The sequence below is a fragment of the Dreissena polymorpha genome, chromosome 3, assembly GCF_020536995.1.
Source record: "Dreissena polymorpha isolate Duluth1 chromosome 3, UMN_Dpol_1.0, whole genome shotgun sequence".
Lineage (NCBI taxonomy): Eukaryota > Metazoa > Mollusca > Bivalvia > Myida > Dreissenidae > Dreissena > Dreissena polymorpha.
Window position 1 is genome coordinate 114,694,183 of NC_068357.1, and position 15,701 is coordinate 114,709,883.

At 31.7% G+C, this 15,701-nt stretch overlaps 1 long non-coding RNA gene across 1 annotated transcript in view; it reads left to right on the forward strand.

The window, feature by feature from the left end:
• The window catches only part of LOC127871131 (uncharacterized), a 47,638-nt gene that overhangs the window by 18,707 nt on the left and 13,230 nt on the right, over positions 1–15,701 (forward strand). Inside the window, exons 4-6 of the long non-coding RNA XR_008045153.1 lie at positions 6,208–6,225; positions 6,779–7,826; positions 13,840–13,881. This is a non-coding gene — a long non-coding RNA (uncharacterized LOC127871131). The remainder of the gene's footprint in view (positions 1–6,207; positions 6,226–6,778; positions 7,827–13,839; positions 13,882–15,701) is intronic.

Below are 15,701 nucleotides of genomic sequence, written 5' to 3' on the forward strand. Positions count from 1 at the left end.
GAATGTTAACTGATAAAATATCTATCTGAGTATATAGATACACCCAAAGAAAAAAAGTTAGAAATTAACCAGTTATTTCTTGATATATAGCGAGTTCACTACAGGTTGGGCGATTCCTGTAGAACGTACCGAAGACACTAGAACGTACCGAAGGGACTTGTGTAATTCAATACGGGTCAAAACGGGTCACAGAATCATACAATGAACATGGGCAAAATACACAAACTACTAATTCAATAAAATAATCAAATCGCCGTTCAATACAAGAACACTCAAAAGAAATAGTGTGTGATTTGAAATGTATTAAGAGTTATTGAAGTATCACCATCACTTATAGCGGAATTATTAATGATGAAACTGTGAAGCTATCAGAATTAAATTAAGTAGTAGAAATACTCTTCTCAAACGTTATCAGAGGGGGTAATCACGTGATATTCAAGATGACGTCGTTCATACCGAGAATTTTTTTTCGCCGTGTTATTCCCTTTATTACTTCTATTTATTTTTTAAATGACGCTCACTTTCCAGGCATATCAGTATACAGGTGATTAGCGTTTATTTCGTATTTAAATTCGCTTTATATCTCGACTTTACTCCCCGCATTATTCTTAGTGGAGCCCTAATTAGGTGACCCCGCTAAGAAATTTTACACCGAGTAAAGTCGAGATATATAGCGAATATTACTATGAAATAAAAGCCAGTAACTTTCTTACTTATATGGCTGGAAAGTGAGCGAAATATAAAACAATAATACAAGTAATAAAGGGTATAAAAAGACGAAAAATACCTGCCTAGGAAAGGACGTCGCTATCTTGTTTGTCACGTGATTACCCCCTCTGGTTATACTGATTATCTAGCAATGTGGCGATTCGCCTGACGATAGATAAAACAATCACAATTCAAATTTACAGCCAGCTAAATATAGATGGCTTATAATAGAGCAACATCAAGTCACACATGCGACAGAGCAATGTAAATAAACACTGCTCTAAATACAAACGTTTGATGATTTAAATAGAATTCACAATCCAACACATTATACATAAACAACCTAAAAATAGACGACCCAGATGAGCCGTTAAACGGTTCAGCGAACCGCAATATAACGTAAATAGTCAAACCTTAAATTCAGCCAATAAGCTGACAAAAGCCGACGAAATCGGTTTAATTCAATGAAAAGTACTTAAAGTTATTTAAACAAATATTTTTTTTCATGAAGTAAACAAAACAACATCTAAAAACTGACAATTTAAATGAAACTTGAAATTTGTTCAAGATGGCCGACTTCGAACGCTACGGTTAAAAATAGCCGATAGTTTAAAGAAACAAATGCTGAAAGTTTGGTGTTCGCAGCGCCATTTATAGTGCTTATGAGTCAAAACACTAAATTACTTACCTTAGTAAGTTGCTTGGATTTGATTCCATCGTCAGTAGCGTCAGTAGCGGCGCAGAATAAACCTCCGTAAGAAACTAGGAACTGGTCTTTTCAAAGGTTGTTTACTGCACACTGTGACGTCATAAGCACGTCATAAGCGCGTTCTTCGGTAAAGAGGGCAATTGGGAAAAATGATGGTCCTTTGACAGTCCGGTAAATTTTACCATAATACTTCAATTGATTTCATTGTTTTTTTTTCAAAGTGTTTAAAGTAATCAATGGAATTTACTTAATTCGTATTGAGTTTTACAAGCACAACATTCATAAGCATATCATATACATCTTTGTCGGCCTACTAACCTGTATAGATATAGAAGCAATTGTATTTCGACAGGAATGTTTAACATTATTTCTTTTGCTGTTCAAGCTCTCCTTTTGAAAAAGAGAGACGAGAAAGTTAATATTTTGCTTACACAATCTGAATCGTTAGACGTTTTTATATCTATAATTGACAACAAAGCCCCTCGGGCCCCTCCCAACCTTTTAGTTTTTTATGTCATCTGTAAAATATTACCTACCTTGCGTTTTTGTTATTCTTTCTGAAAAAAAAAGCAACATTCCAAAAACTTAATATTTATTTCAATTAATATTTAAATTGTTTGCTTCGTGGTTAAATTGTGTTTGACACAAACTCCCCATACAAAAACACAGACATGTTTGAAAGCAATTTTACTACAGAAAATGCATACATTTAAGACGAAAGAAAATGCACATATATAAGTGTTTTTAAGCATAAATAAGCTAACATTTCAAACATGTGCGGTTCCTCTTTGAATGGCGATGTTAGTGCTGGCTCGAAATTTAACCTCGTTCGATTTTCGTGGTTCATATTTGAATTTGAATTTTGATCTCAGAGCCAGAACGATATTCGCATATCACCTTTTAATGTCATTTAATTGGCTTTCTTGAAATTCAAATTTTCGGTTGCTAACCGAATTTCGATCTCAGAGTTGGCATGATATTTATACCAGTTCTATATTCGCGTTCCTTCTTTGCATGTCGACTTCAGCTTATCAATTAAACATTGTCAGTTTAGCGGTCCTTGTTTGAATATTGATGTTAGAGCTAGCTCTATATTTGCGGTTCGCCTCCGAATGTCGATGTAAATGCTGGCTTGAAATTCAACCTAGCTCGATATTCGCGGTAGATGTTTGAATATCGATTTCAGACCGGTTCTTATTGTTGTTACCGACTCTTAACTTGTTGTTTGTTTCCGTGAGTTTTGGATCAGTTTTGCTTAATATTTTCATATCCATTAAAACCATTTAGTTTGCGAAAATGTTTGCTGAAGTCGGTCATTTTTTTGAAAAATGGTTGGTTTCATTAAAAAAGTGTTATCAAAAGAAAGATATCAGTTGTTTTCCTTAACATATGTTTTTTATTTAATGCATATTTATATATAGGCAATAGTGTATTTTTTCAAATTACAAGTGATTACACATATATAGGTTATGATACAATTTAATTCTACAAGTGGAAAAAAAAAACGTGTTCACGTTTCACATAAAAATGAGCGAAAAGTGTATTGAATTGACTTAACTTGACTGAGCCTTTCATGGTAGAATTCAAAAATATGATACTAGTATTTCTGTTTATCGAGGTCACTTACACTGTTTTTGAAGCGTGACGAAAACAATCTGGGATGAATGATTTGTTGCGTTATTCTTTACTTTATACGTATAAAAATAGTTGGTTTACTACACGAAAGATATGCGTTTACTTAATGAATAAATATGACCAAGTAACTTCTAGTATATTTATGTTATAATACAAGACCGATCCTTCGAAAGCTTAACGCATGGTTCTCTACTTGTGTACTCATCGCAAATAAACCAACGGTATGCTTGCACATACATATAGTATAAAGCAGAAATACTTTCAAAGATGTGCACTTAACATATTCGCACAGGCGCTCGTGCAGATATTTGATGTTCGCCGGTTGGTAGGAAAATAGTTCGGTATTTTGAGAAAGCACACACAGGTTGTGTTATTATGCTAATTGTATTGAAATTGTTTAATCAATGTTTAAGATATATATTTAAGGAGGAATTCCATAAGCATACTTTAACACCAAAGCATTTTTTCAAATTCTTTTTTTTAAATATTGTAGAAGCTATTTTTTTAATTTCATTCTATAATATAAGATAATAACTATAAGCAAATCAAGTAGTCTTGGAATAAATACATGTTTATGTACTGTCTGTTTGTTTCAGCAGATTATAAACTGATGAAAAAGTATTCGATCACACTAAGTTAGCCCATGTTCTAAATTTGTTATGTAAGATATGGATGGTACAAATGGCAAAGATGTTCCTTTGATAAACATGCGTTGGATGTGTAAAACGAATTAAAGATAAGAACTTTGTTTTGTTATTTGTATTTGGGGTATATCAATTTGTAGCATACATTACATTACATATTTTAATATACTTCACTCTTGATAAGAATAATGCAAATATCTTTTTAAATCTCTTTTTATTTATAATCTGGTGAAGTTTTATACTATTAAGTAGGCTTTATTCAATTTAAATGTAACATATATATTATTATTTCCCTGTATGTTATATGAGTTTCCTCCCCTTAAAATGTTCTTTCACAGATTAAATATACTTATTTTTATATATAATATTCATGTCAACACTACTATAATTATTGTCTTATTTTGCAACTGTTAGACGTATATTGTTGTTACTAAATAAAGTTTATATATTTTCTTATAAAAAACTTTATTTAATTATGTAATTTATGGTCGGCGTTTCCACCTAATTGGGCAAGGTAATCAGGCTGATCCTGATGACTACCAAAAGAACAGATTTATTTCAGGGATAAATACTATGATATTGTTTAGTATAGACATATGAGAACAAATGAATATATGAGAACAAAAGAACGAGTTAAAACGACCCGTTGCATGTTAAAGCAATCCGTGATAAGACTAACGAATATCTATCGATTATAATTTAATTATGTAAATTATCAATTTGGGTTTGTTACGTTTTTAACGATTGATTATTCTCACAAATAAAAAAAAATCCGAAAAAACACTATATGACTCTATTTCACAAAAGCTAAAATAACATTGAAAGATTATTCAATTAAAATAGCATATATCTATGTAATATGAATGTCTTGTTTAAAATAATAAGTTACTTTTAATATAAATTAAAGCGTAAATATTGAAACCAAACAAGCACTAATTATAAAGTAGAGATAAGTTGTTTTTCCGCTAACCCGAGCGATCCAAATTGGTTTATGCTGGTTGAGTTTAAAAACTTTTTAAGAAATTGGCTCATATTCTCTAAATCCTCACCAGAGTTTGCAATAATGTTTGCTACATTAGATAATACTTGTAAAAGGGTAGGTTTCATTAAGAAATAGAAAGTGTATATTAAGTTGTCATACTTTAAAATGTTTATTGCATAAAATTTATATTACTATTACTATTAAGACACAGGCTATTTTTTGTTGGTGAAAAAATAAATGTTGTTACACAATTCGAAAAACAACAACAATAACAAGTGGCGTAATCACGAGTCAAATTATAGTTGTTTTTATGACCAAATTGATATAAATATTCGATAATGAATCAAGAGCAACAATTTACCTATATATTTTCAATATTGTATCAATAATATTTAGAACGCAAAAATAATTGTATTTACGTAAGTTTCTCAGATTTAATATCTTAAAATACGATTGTAACCATCAACATGAACAATTAAATGCGCTCAATCAAAACAATGTTGCATTAAAAAACCGATTACAAACCTAAATAACAGCTGTTTTGGGACCAAAAATCGAATGTTTTTTTACAATGTAATGAGCATTTTCTGTAAATCTTCAAATGATCACCAAGAAACGTTAACAAACGTATATCTGTACTAGGTGTAAACTTATTTGTAAACTTAAATATTATATATATATATATATATATATATATATATATATATATATATATATATATATATATATATATATATATATATATATATATATGTATAGAGAACAAAATATGTGGCAATACCATCAATTCAGGTTCAAGCTTTTTTGGCTAGTGCATACATTGCATTAAATCACTCTGCATTTGCAACCAAAGTCTGCATATAAGCTACCTCATATACATACACACATTGAAAACACCTGAATTTGAACTAAAATAATGTTGAACGAAAAACATTTAAATAATTCATTATAGAGTTTTAAACTTTGATTGTTGGAAGACGAAGAGTAAACTGAATTTGAAAGACCTTAATTGTTTAATGTTTTTCATGACATATAGGGAATGAATGAATGGACTCGACACATTCGTGCAGAATGTAATCAATCACGTGCCTTTTTTGTTTTACGAAGTCACTGACTCGTCTCGATATGGGATGAACACACTTAACAAGAACACTCGTTCTGGTATTATCAATTTAATTTGATTTTCGTTCTATTTTCAAGCTTAAATATATTTAGCACGCAAACTATGCGTTAACATATACACTTGTTATATACTTCTAGTATGTGTAGGTTCATATACAGGACAATACTGCTTCTTCTTTACCATAAGCCAACTTCTCTTCGTATTGATTCTTTGCAATAAAATAAACCAATAGTCGATTTGTATATACATAAATTAATTCGAGCGAGTGCTCTTGCGGATGTAATTTGTCTCCATTTGGTAAATCTAAAAATTTGTTATTTCAAAAAGAACACATATATGTTTTATAACTTGCCTTTCGTATTGCACTCGATAAGAATTAATACGGTATGTCATTTCTATATTGCAGAGCGACACTGATTATGAGGTCAGTAAAGCACTCTTATAAATACTTTTTAACAAATATATCAATATACTTGGATGTTTTCGAACTTCTTCATTAAAGAAATGTGTTTTCCCATGCATTGAACGTGTTGTCAAAAATGTAAATAAATTGAGAATATGTTCAGAACATATACATTTTCTGGTTGAAATATTTTGCATTAAATGCATTTGCATAGACTAAATATGGATATTTAAGCTGTCGTGGAACGAAATAAATGTTATAAGTTTAATACATGCGAGCTTACCTTCAACGTTGAATAATTAATGCTTTTTATGTTGAGTCTTATATCATTACAGGGATAACCACCGAATACGAGAACGTAAACCATATATCTAAAAAACTTTATTATATTGCGATATACCATAACATTGGTACCCGATTGCTAAAGATGATAACATATTTTTGAAGTCCAGTGTTAATTTCATGGAAGACTGATGGCAGTTTGCGTATTCAATGTACTATACTATTTATAGTATAAATATTATTTTCATTATTATGTTTAATATTTATACGGAATATATTATCTGTATTTCAGGACGCCCAGGAAACGGTAAGTATAGTATTCTTAACAATGCCCAGATGTATAGATATACTTTAATGACTTCAAAGAACCCTTTTCTTAGAAAGCTGTTAATTTTATTTTCCTTGAAGGAATCTATACTTATAAGCACATCCAACCATCTCGTTAAACATACATGTTAAAAAAATGTCTGATTATATATGTCGATTTAAAACTAAAATGAGATCTAGTTAATCAATGTCGCGTACGTTAACTTCGTAAATTGTGCTCCACAATATGCAAGTTTGGAATGGAAAAGGTAATGTTTATGTATATGCGATAAGTTTGTAAACTGGGGTCACAGACACACATTTACTTCATTTTGTTACAGTATGATTTTATACTAATTGGAACAGGTAAAGCGAGTAAAATTATAAATCAGTTAACCTAGACACTTAGTAGATTTTGGTTGTTATCCTTCCTTATCCGGGGTTCACACAATATAAACCCGAATCCTGAATCCTTGATGAAGGGATTAGGAAGACACCCATGTTTACTTCATTTCATCGATCCTCGAGTGAACAAATTTTGTGTCTTGTGTTGTATTGTGCTGTTTTGGCAATTGGTCACTTGCCTTAAATTAATGACTTGATTTATCACCTGGTGTTTCTATAGTTTCTTAATTTTATATTTGATAGGCTGATGACACCTTCTGTTTGTATGTAATGAAAATATGGGTGTGACATCCCACAATTTGTTTTTTACATGCAATTTTTTCTTCAGGCTAGGGTCTTTTTTCCTGGGCCTAAAAATACCCTGCAAAAAGTTTGTGTATGGGAAAATTAAACAACAGTTTCCTTAACTGCAGAAATACACAACTAATTACAATACCAATAACATGTTACAGCATATACTAAGCTGTTACATATCATTCAAGCCATCGGAGGGGGAGGATGAGGGGTCACCCACCAATGACCAGCAATCACCAAAAAAGAACAGCGGAAACAGCAACAATCAACAAAAGGAGCTACCCAGCAACAACAAAAGAGAAGAAGCACCCAGATCAAGAATAAATAGACATCATGTATGTTATTGAAAATCTTTACTTGTAAATTTCATTTTTTAATTATCATAATGAAAATTTCCATTGCAACATATTTAGTATATGAAGTACCCATTATAATTATACATGCTTTGTATATTATAATAATTTAATATTTTCTTTGAATCTCTTGGTATTTATACGTTTGATTAGCTTGAGTGTATACAATTGGACCTAAAGCGAACGATGTTTTTTTAAAAAAAAGACAATGTTTGAATTTTTTAAAAATCTATTGATAGAAAGAATGAATGTTGTTGACACTTGCTCCTCATTTCCTTACATCGTTCCTCAAAGAGTTGTAAATCTGTTGCTCTGGTCTCCTTCCTATCAGAGTAATTAAATGGCAATTACATTTAATGCGTTTTAATTCCCTTTAATTGTTTAATTTGAGTTGTAATGATATGAGGTTAAATTTTATTTACACTTATATGTATCATGAATATTGCTGGGCCAAGTGAGAGGTTGAGCGCTCTAAAACCGGTTCAAACCCCTAATTCGTTGCATTGATAGTTCCAAGGCGGTGACCCCAGCTTTAGTCTACTATATGTGTATGTTGTTTCGTATTGTGCTGTTCCGTACTGTTTTTGCAATTGGTCTCTTGCCTTAAATAAAGGACCAACAAATTGTATATCATAAAAAGGCAAAATTTCTCCTGCAGCAGGAGTTTCACTGCTTTATATTGTGTTAAACACAAAATACATTGACTGAACTCGCCTTTGTAGTAAGTAAGCGCATAAGTAATTCTTAATCAATTTTGATACAAAGGCACACAACTATTTTTGTCACCACAAATGTATTATTTAATAAAAACTGTAAGAACATAACATGCCATATACCATCTTCTTATGCATTTTTTTTTATTTATAATGATCTAACAGGAAAAAAAAGACAGGATCACAGGTCAGCGAAAGAGAAAGAAACATCATTGATTACCGTATATGCAAATGATAATTGTAAACAAAACAGTTTGATCATATTATACTTTGTTGTCCTTAAGAGATTCCCTTAAACACGAAAATGTGAAATACACCATGAAACATTGTTTAGAACATTTGCACTCAAAAGGCTGTTTTATCAGCTAAGTGAAAACAATATGGTCGTACAATGTCAGTTATCAAAATTAGAAAACATAAATCAGGGAAGTCCTACTTCAAGGGGTATACTACTCGAAAACGTAGACCCGACACATGGATTTTAACCCATGTGTACGAGGGGCTCTCAGATTATATTTGAACACAATTAATGACGCTAGATACGAATTGCAACTGTATTTCTATTGCTGTATGTGATTAATATTAGATCTATGATATGCGTAAATGAGCCTATTCCTTTGCGGTCACGAGTAATTAGTCTTATTGATAATATTATAGTCCAGTGTTTTCAACCCTTCACTGAAAGCTTTTTTAAGAAATATAACATATTTATAGAGACGGCGTTTAAGGATTCCAATATACAAAAGTCCATATGGGCAGCGTCCGATGACTTCGACATCCCTTCTTTATGGTCGATACAGTTAACATTAAAGTTCTTTATAAACTGGAGGGTATGCTTAGATATGTGACTTGTGGTTCTGTCCCGAAGTAAAACCATTGACTTCTGACCTTCTAGAAACAGCTTCGGAACTTCATTTGAAAGGAACGGCTCCAATACCATTTTGATTTAGTACTAGAAATTAACTTTAGTTCCTTTGTTGATGAAGCGAATCCTGGTGTTTTATTTATATGAGACACAACCTCATGCCATTAAACCCTGGTTGAAAGAGTCCCACTCAAGGAACTTAAGTTTGTCGGTAACTGTTTTGCCGTTTATTACGTTGCAAACCTTGCGTACCCGTACACACCATCTAAATTAAAAACTGCCTCATCAGAAGTATCAAAGTTCTTCAACCTCCTACCCGTTAACCCTATGCATAACTGCTATTAATTACTAGGGATGGCATCGAATACCAATATCGGTATTCGAATGTTCGCAAATACATTCAATCGAATATTCGAATATTCGCATAAAACGGCTGGATTGATTTTACCTTGTTATGTGTTAATTTCCATTGGTTTGTAAGTTATATCCGTTTGCTAAATACGAAGCTGTTTATTAACGTTGCTATCGAAAAATTGTATCGCTGTCGACTAATACTATGACCGATACTGTGATCGGGCACAAATAGAATGAAAAACATCGTGTCATAGAATTTTATTTTTTAATGATTCCACAGATTTGTAGCAGACCGCGCATATGTAAAACTAAGTTTACACACATTAAACGTTTCGGTCTTCTTATCAACAGACCGTATAAAGTATTCCATACTGCAGAAGGGGCTGGTGGCATTTTCAGATTTGAATTATGATTCCTTGATGATTGTTTAGTTTATATCATCTGTTACTTTTGAGTAATTCACATATTTAAATGTCTGTCCAAACTGTGATCACAAAAACTTAATTATTATTCGCAAGTAAATTGAAGCCCTTAATATGTACCTAATTGACAAACAACAGTTCGGGCCCTTTCTTATAGAAAGTATATTGCATTGCGCGATTTGAGTAATTCACACATTTTAATGGCTGTACATACTGTGATCACAAAACTTAATTATTATTCGCCAGTCAATTGAAACCGTTAATTGGCACCCCATTGGCAAACAACAGTCGGGGCCTTTCTTAGAGCGTGTATATTGCATTGCGCAATCAACACTGATACGGGCCGCGTTATCAGTTTGACACGAAGAACGTCACGTCAAACATGTTACGCCCAGGTGATTTCGGTTGCTTTTTAGTAAGCGGTTTGCAGGTCATTAAATATTGGTGAAATTACGTTTGGATAAAAATGCGAATATGCGAATATCATTTTTATTATTCGAATGCTGACCATTCAATCGAATATTCGAATATGCGAATAATTTTGCCATCCCTTTTAATTACCCATCCTCTTCTTAATGTGCGCCATGTTAAGCGAATGAGCTTGACATTTGTTTGTAGGTTTAGCGTCCAATATTTTGATGATAATGTTATATACAGTTTTCTTTGAGTTGTCTAACATAGACGATATCACACTTGGGTCGGTGGATTTAATTTAGCGATCATATGTTTGATTTTTTTCCTGACTTCTGGTATTGCAACATGTCGACGATATGTAAATGTGGCATACGAAGGCCAACAGTTTCGAGTTGATGGCCTATACGAGTGTTTAGTATTTCAAATTCCAACTAATACCCTTTCCACTTATTATATATAATAAGCACTAATATTCCGACGGACCATGCCATAAAAGCCCAACAGCAATATTGAGACATTAATATTACGATTGTACTAAATTAAAAGCAATGTGCATGTCTTTTCATCGTACCTGTCTAGACGTGTTTACATATTTCGTTCTAATATTTAATGGGTGCCTGACGTATTAAATAAGATAAACTTCGAACAAACCCACATACGTGTAAAGAATATTTACAACCTAATCTTCCGTTTTTTCTAACCACTTTAAGATTGAATGACCCAGTTATTTTTAATTATAAGGAACAAATAAGAACGGGAAACGTATACCATGACCAGTGTTCTTTGCAATGCGATATTCAATGAAATTTCTGCCAGAACAGTACACACTCGTTTTGACATACGGCGTTAATTCTATAGAGACTGTTTGCAGTTTAATAATTATAGATAATAACTGCAAAGAATATACAGCAACATGTTCCCGAACATTATCCAGACAACATTAAGGCCTGATATTGTGTTGTGGTCTACTAAAGATAAGTGTCTGATTATGGTTGAACGGACAGTCCCTTGGGAATCTCGTTGTGAAGAGGTCTTCGAACGGAAAAAGGCCAAGTATACATACCTGCAAGAACAGTGCAGAGAGAAGTGATGCGAGTGTTGCTCCACCCTGTGGAAATCGGCTCTAGAGGATTCCCAGCACAGTCGCAGTGGAGAATGTTCAGTGCCTTTGGCATCAAAGGAGCAGACAGGAAGAGAGCAGTGGGCAAACTGAGCCTAGCAGCAGAGAGGGCATCCGGTTTGTTGTGGATCAAGAGAGAGGAGAGGAGCTGGAAGCCTAGCACCAACACATAGTGTCTGATCAACACTGCGGGCCCGCCGCCTGAAGGATGTCCTGTGATTTAAGGACCGACCAACTTGTTGATAGGCGGTTCTCAGCTTAGGATGTTGGTGGTACTAGCAGTACAGAACTGTATCTCACTCATTAATATTGAAAATAAACAAGTCATTAATAATGAAGAATATATAAGTTGTTTTCCACGTAACCGACCGACCTTAATTGGTTTATGCTGGTTGAGTTTACGAACTTTTTTGTGAATTTGATCATAATCTTCACATGAATTTGCGATACTGTTTGCTACTGTTAATAATATTTGTGAAAAAAGTGAGTTTCATTCAGAAATAGAAATGGTATAAGTTGTAATCCTTAAATATGTTTATTGCATTTACTTTGTATTAATATTCAGACACAAGTTATTGTTTTGTTGGTGAATCATGTAATGTTATTTCACAGGTTGACAGATATACAATAAAATGTGGCATTACCACGAGTAAAAATTTATTTGTTTATATGACCACGGTGATAAAAATATTCGATATTGCACAAATAGGAGCAGTGCACTTATATATAATTAATTTTGTATAAAGTATATATAGGAAGAAAACAATTTTTTTATTTTTTCTTAATTTCTCCAATGGAATGTCCTTAAATACGACTTTAACCATATTGATGAATAATTAAATGTACTCAATCAATAAAACCAGTTAAGCATTAAAAGCAGACCGATCAAAATCTTTAACAACAGCTGTCTTGAGACCATTATTTCGATTTGTTTTCACTGTGTAATGATCATTTACTGTAAATCATCAAATGATCGCTTAGACGTGTAAAAAAAGTATATATAGTAATTGTACGTTTATATGAAAACTTAAATATGAAAATGTATATAGAACATCTACAGATGTTGCCATACCATCAATCCCATTAAAAAATATATTTTACCAGTGCATACATTTTATTAAATCCACTTTGCATTTGAAACCAATGTCTGCATATAAGCTACCTACACGAAATGAAAAGGCAACATTTTTAACTAAGAGTGTTTAGTAGGAAACATTTTTATTATTCATTTTCTTTATCAATTTATAGATGGAGCCATTTTATTCTAAATGTCTTTAATACTTTCAAATGGATTGTTTGCAGAAGAGTTAACTGCCTTTGATAGACGTTAATTCGATAATGTCTTGCATGAAATTGAGCGAATGAAAATATTGACTTGACATACATGATGCAGTTCCATAACATGATTTTTCTGTTTAAGGCAGTCATTGACTCGGCTAAATGTGTAATGAAAACCCTAAACATATACCCTCATTCTTATATTATCAATTACATTCGATTTTGTTCACTTGTGGCGCTTAAATTTATTTGGGTCAAACCAGAAAACTATGCGCAAACACACGCGATTATCTTATAAGAAACTTCTACTATGTGTATGTGAATATGCAGGATAATACTGCTCTTTCTATACTTTAACGCCAACCTATCTTCTTATTTATACGTTACCAATAAACCAATAGTCGGGTTTATTTAAAATAAAATAGCATAAATACACAACACAAAACGCATTATATATGATTAAATCAAGCAAGCGCTCTCGAAGACGTTATTTGTCTCTATGTTGGGAAAACTTAAATTTCGGTATATACGAAAAAGCACATGTATGTTCGAAAGATTTCCTATCGTTTTGCAATATCTATATAAATAAATACCGTAACGGCATTTCATTTCTATATTTCAGAGAGAAACTGCTTATAATGTGCGTAAAGCACTATTATAAAAACCTATTAACATATATATAAACATACTTAAATGTTTTAAATTTGCTCGATTAAAGAAATGTATTTTCTCAAATATTTAACTTTTTGTCAACAATGTAAATCTTTTAAATATGTGTTCAGAACCAATATTCTCTGGTGTAAATATTTTGCATTAAATGCATTTTCAGGAACGGACAATGACATTGAATTCAGCGGGAGTTATCTGACAGGTAAAGAGAGAATATATATTTTTTTATGTGCAGCGATTATTTCATTGAAGACTGATTGCAGTTTGCGCATTCTATATACTTACATAATTACATAAATGTATGATAAATCAATAAATACATATAACTGTAAATAGTTCAAATCATATTAAAAAGTAATATTCACTATAAGGTAATCTTAAAAGGAAGCGACAATTTTCTTTAAAACACACATTGAATGAAGTGTAAATCGAATACACAATATAAACAATTACAGTATGAATTGTATCATCATCAAATTCAATTTTGAGTTTGCGCTAAACTTATATTTGTTATATAAGATTATGTTCGCAACAATAAATTATGGTGGATTTTATTTAACAAAATAAAACACACCAAATATAACGTGTAAAAGTAATAAGTAATTATTCCTTTCCATCAATAATACTATTGAGTCTGTATTATTTAGTATTAATAATTTACTATTAAACATAAATAGGTTATGAGTTCCTTTAGTTGAATTGTCAACGCTAATTTAAAAGAGGTACGAGTATCCGCGAGTGTAAATATATGAGCACGTCACGTATTTCGAAACGGTTCGTTGAGTATTCTTTAAAACAATAAGATGTTTACAGATACTTTAATTTATTTTAATGAACTCCTAATCTGAGGAGGCTGTAAATTGTTTTCCTATAAAGAATATATAATCATAACTAAGGTGTGTTTGATAAATTTCATCTACGTCAATTACGTTAAGTGTGCTGCACAATATGCAAGTTTCGAATGGCAAAGGTAATTCTTTTGATTTATTTGCGATGAATGTGTTAACTGGGGTCAGGACAAACTATTACTTCATTAGGTAAAATGATGCTGTTATTAGGCTTTATTCAAACTATGAATATTTAAAGACGACCATGTTTGTGTATCGGACAAAAGTCATATTAAGACGGTGTTATATTATAAGGTAATCGATTAAAATCTAAAAATAAACTAAGGATTATCAGTGCTTGGGTTTGATCACGTAGGTATTCTCGAAACATTGACTAAACTCGCATTTGTCGTGTTAGCGTATTATTAATGTTTAATACATTTGAGTAAAAGTGAAACAATTCAAGTAAGAATAAAACAGTATTGATCTTTTGAGTAAAAGTGAAACAATTCAAGTAAGAATAAAACAGTATTGACACCACGAATGAATAATCAAAGTCCTCTGTCATAAAAGTCCCTGTCGAGTACACTATATACGCATGAACTTTTTAATTGATTATGATCTAGCAGGAAATAATGAATGACAGGATCACAGGTCAGCGAGAGAGCAATAAACATCAGAGTACCGTAATTGTAAATGGAAGTTGAAAGCAATAACAGTTGGGTAATATTATACTTTGTTGTTCTTACGCGAATCCCATTAACAACTTAATTGAGCCATCAAAAGAAGACTCGAACGTATCAACCTATAAACCAAGTTCAACCTATAAACACCTTTGTGAGTACTAATCTTTCGATTTGATGGTCAAATGTACATTTTTGCAGTCATATACATAGCTGACAATCTGCGGTCCGCAATATGAAAAAAAAATCACGGTTAGCATTTGTTTCAAGTTTAAGATGACATATATATATATATATATATATATATATATATATATATATATATATATATATATATATATATATATATATATATATATATATATATCTATATTAATGACAGAAATGCTACCATGTCGATACTTTGTTTAATACCCTAACTCTGATTATGAAGAGGTATGGCCAAACAAATTCTTTTTTTATAAACAATGTCTTGCATTTCTATGATAACAAATTTATCAAATTATTTCGTA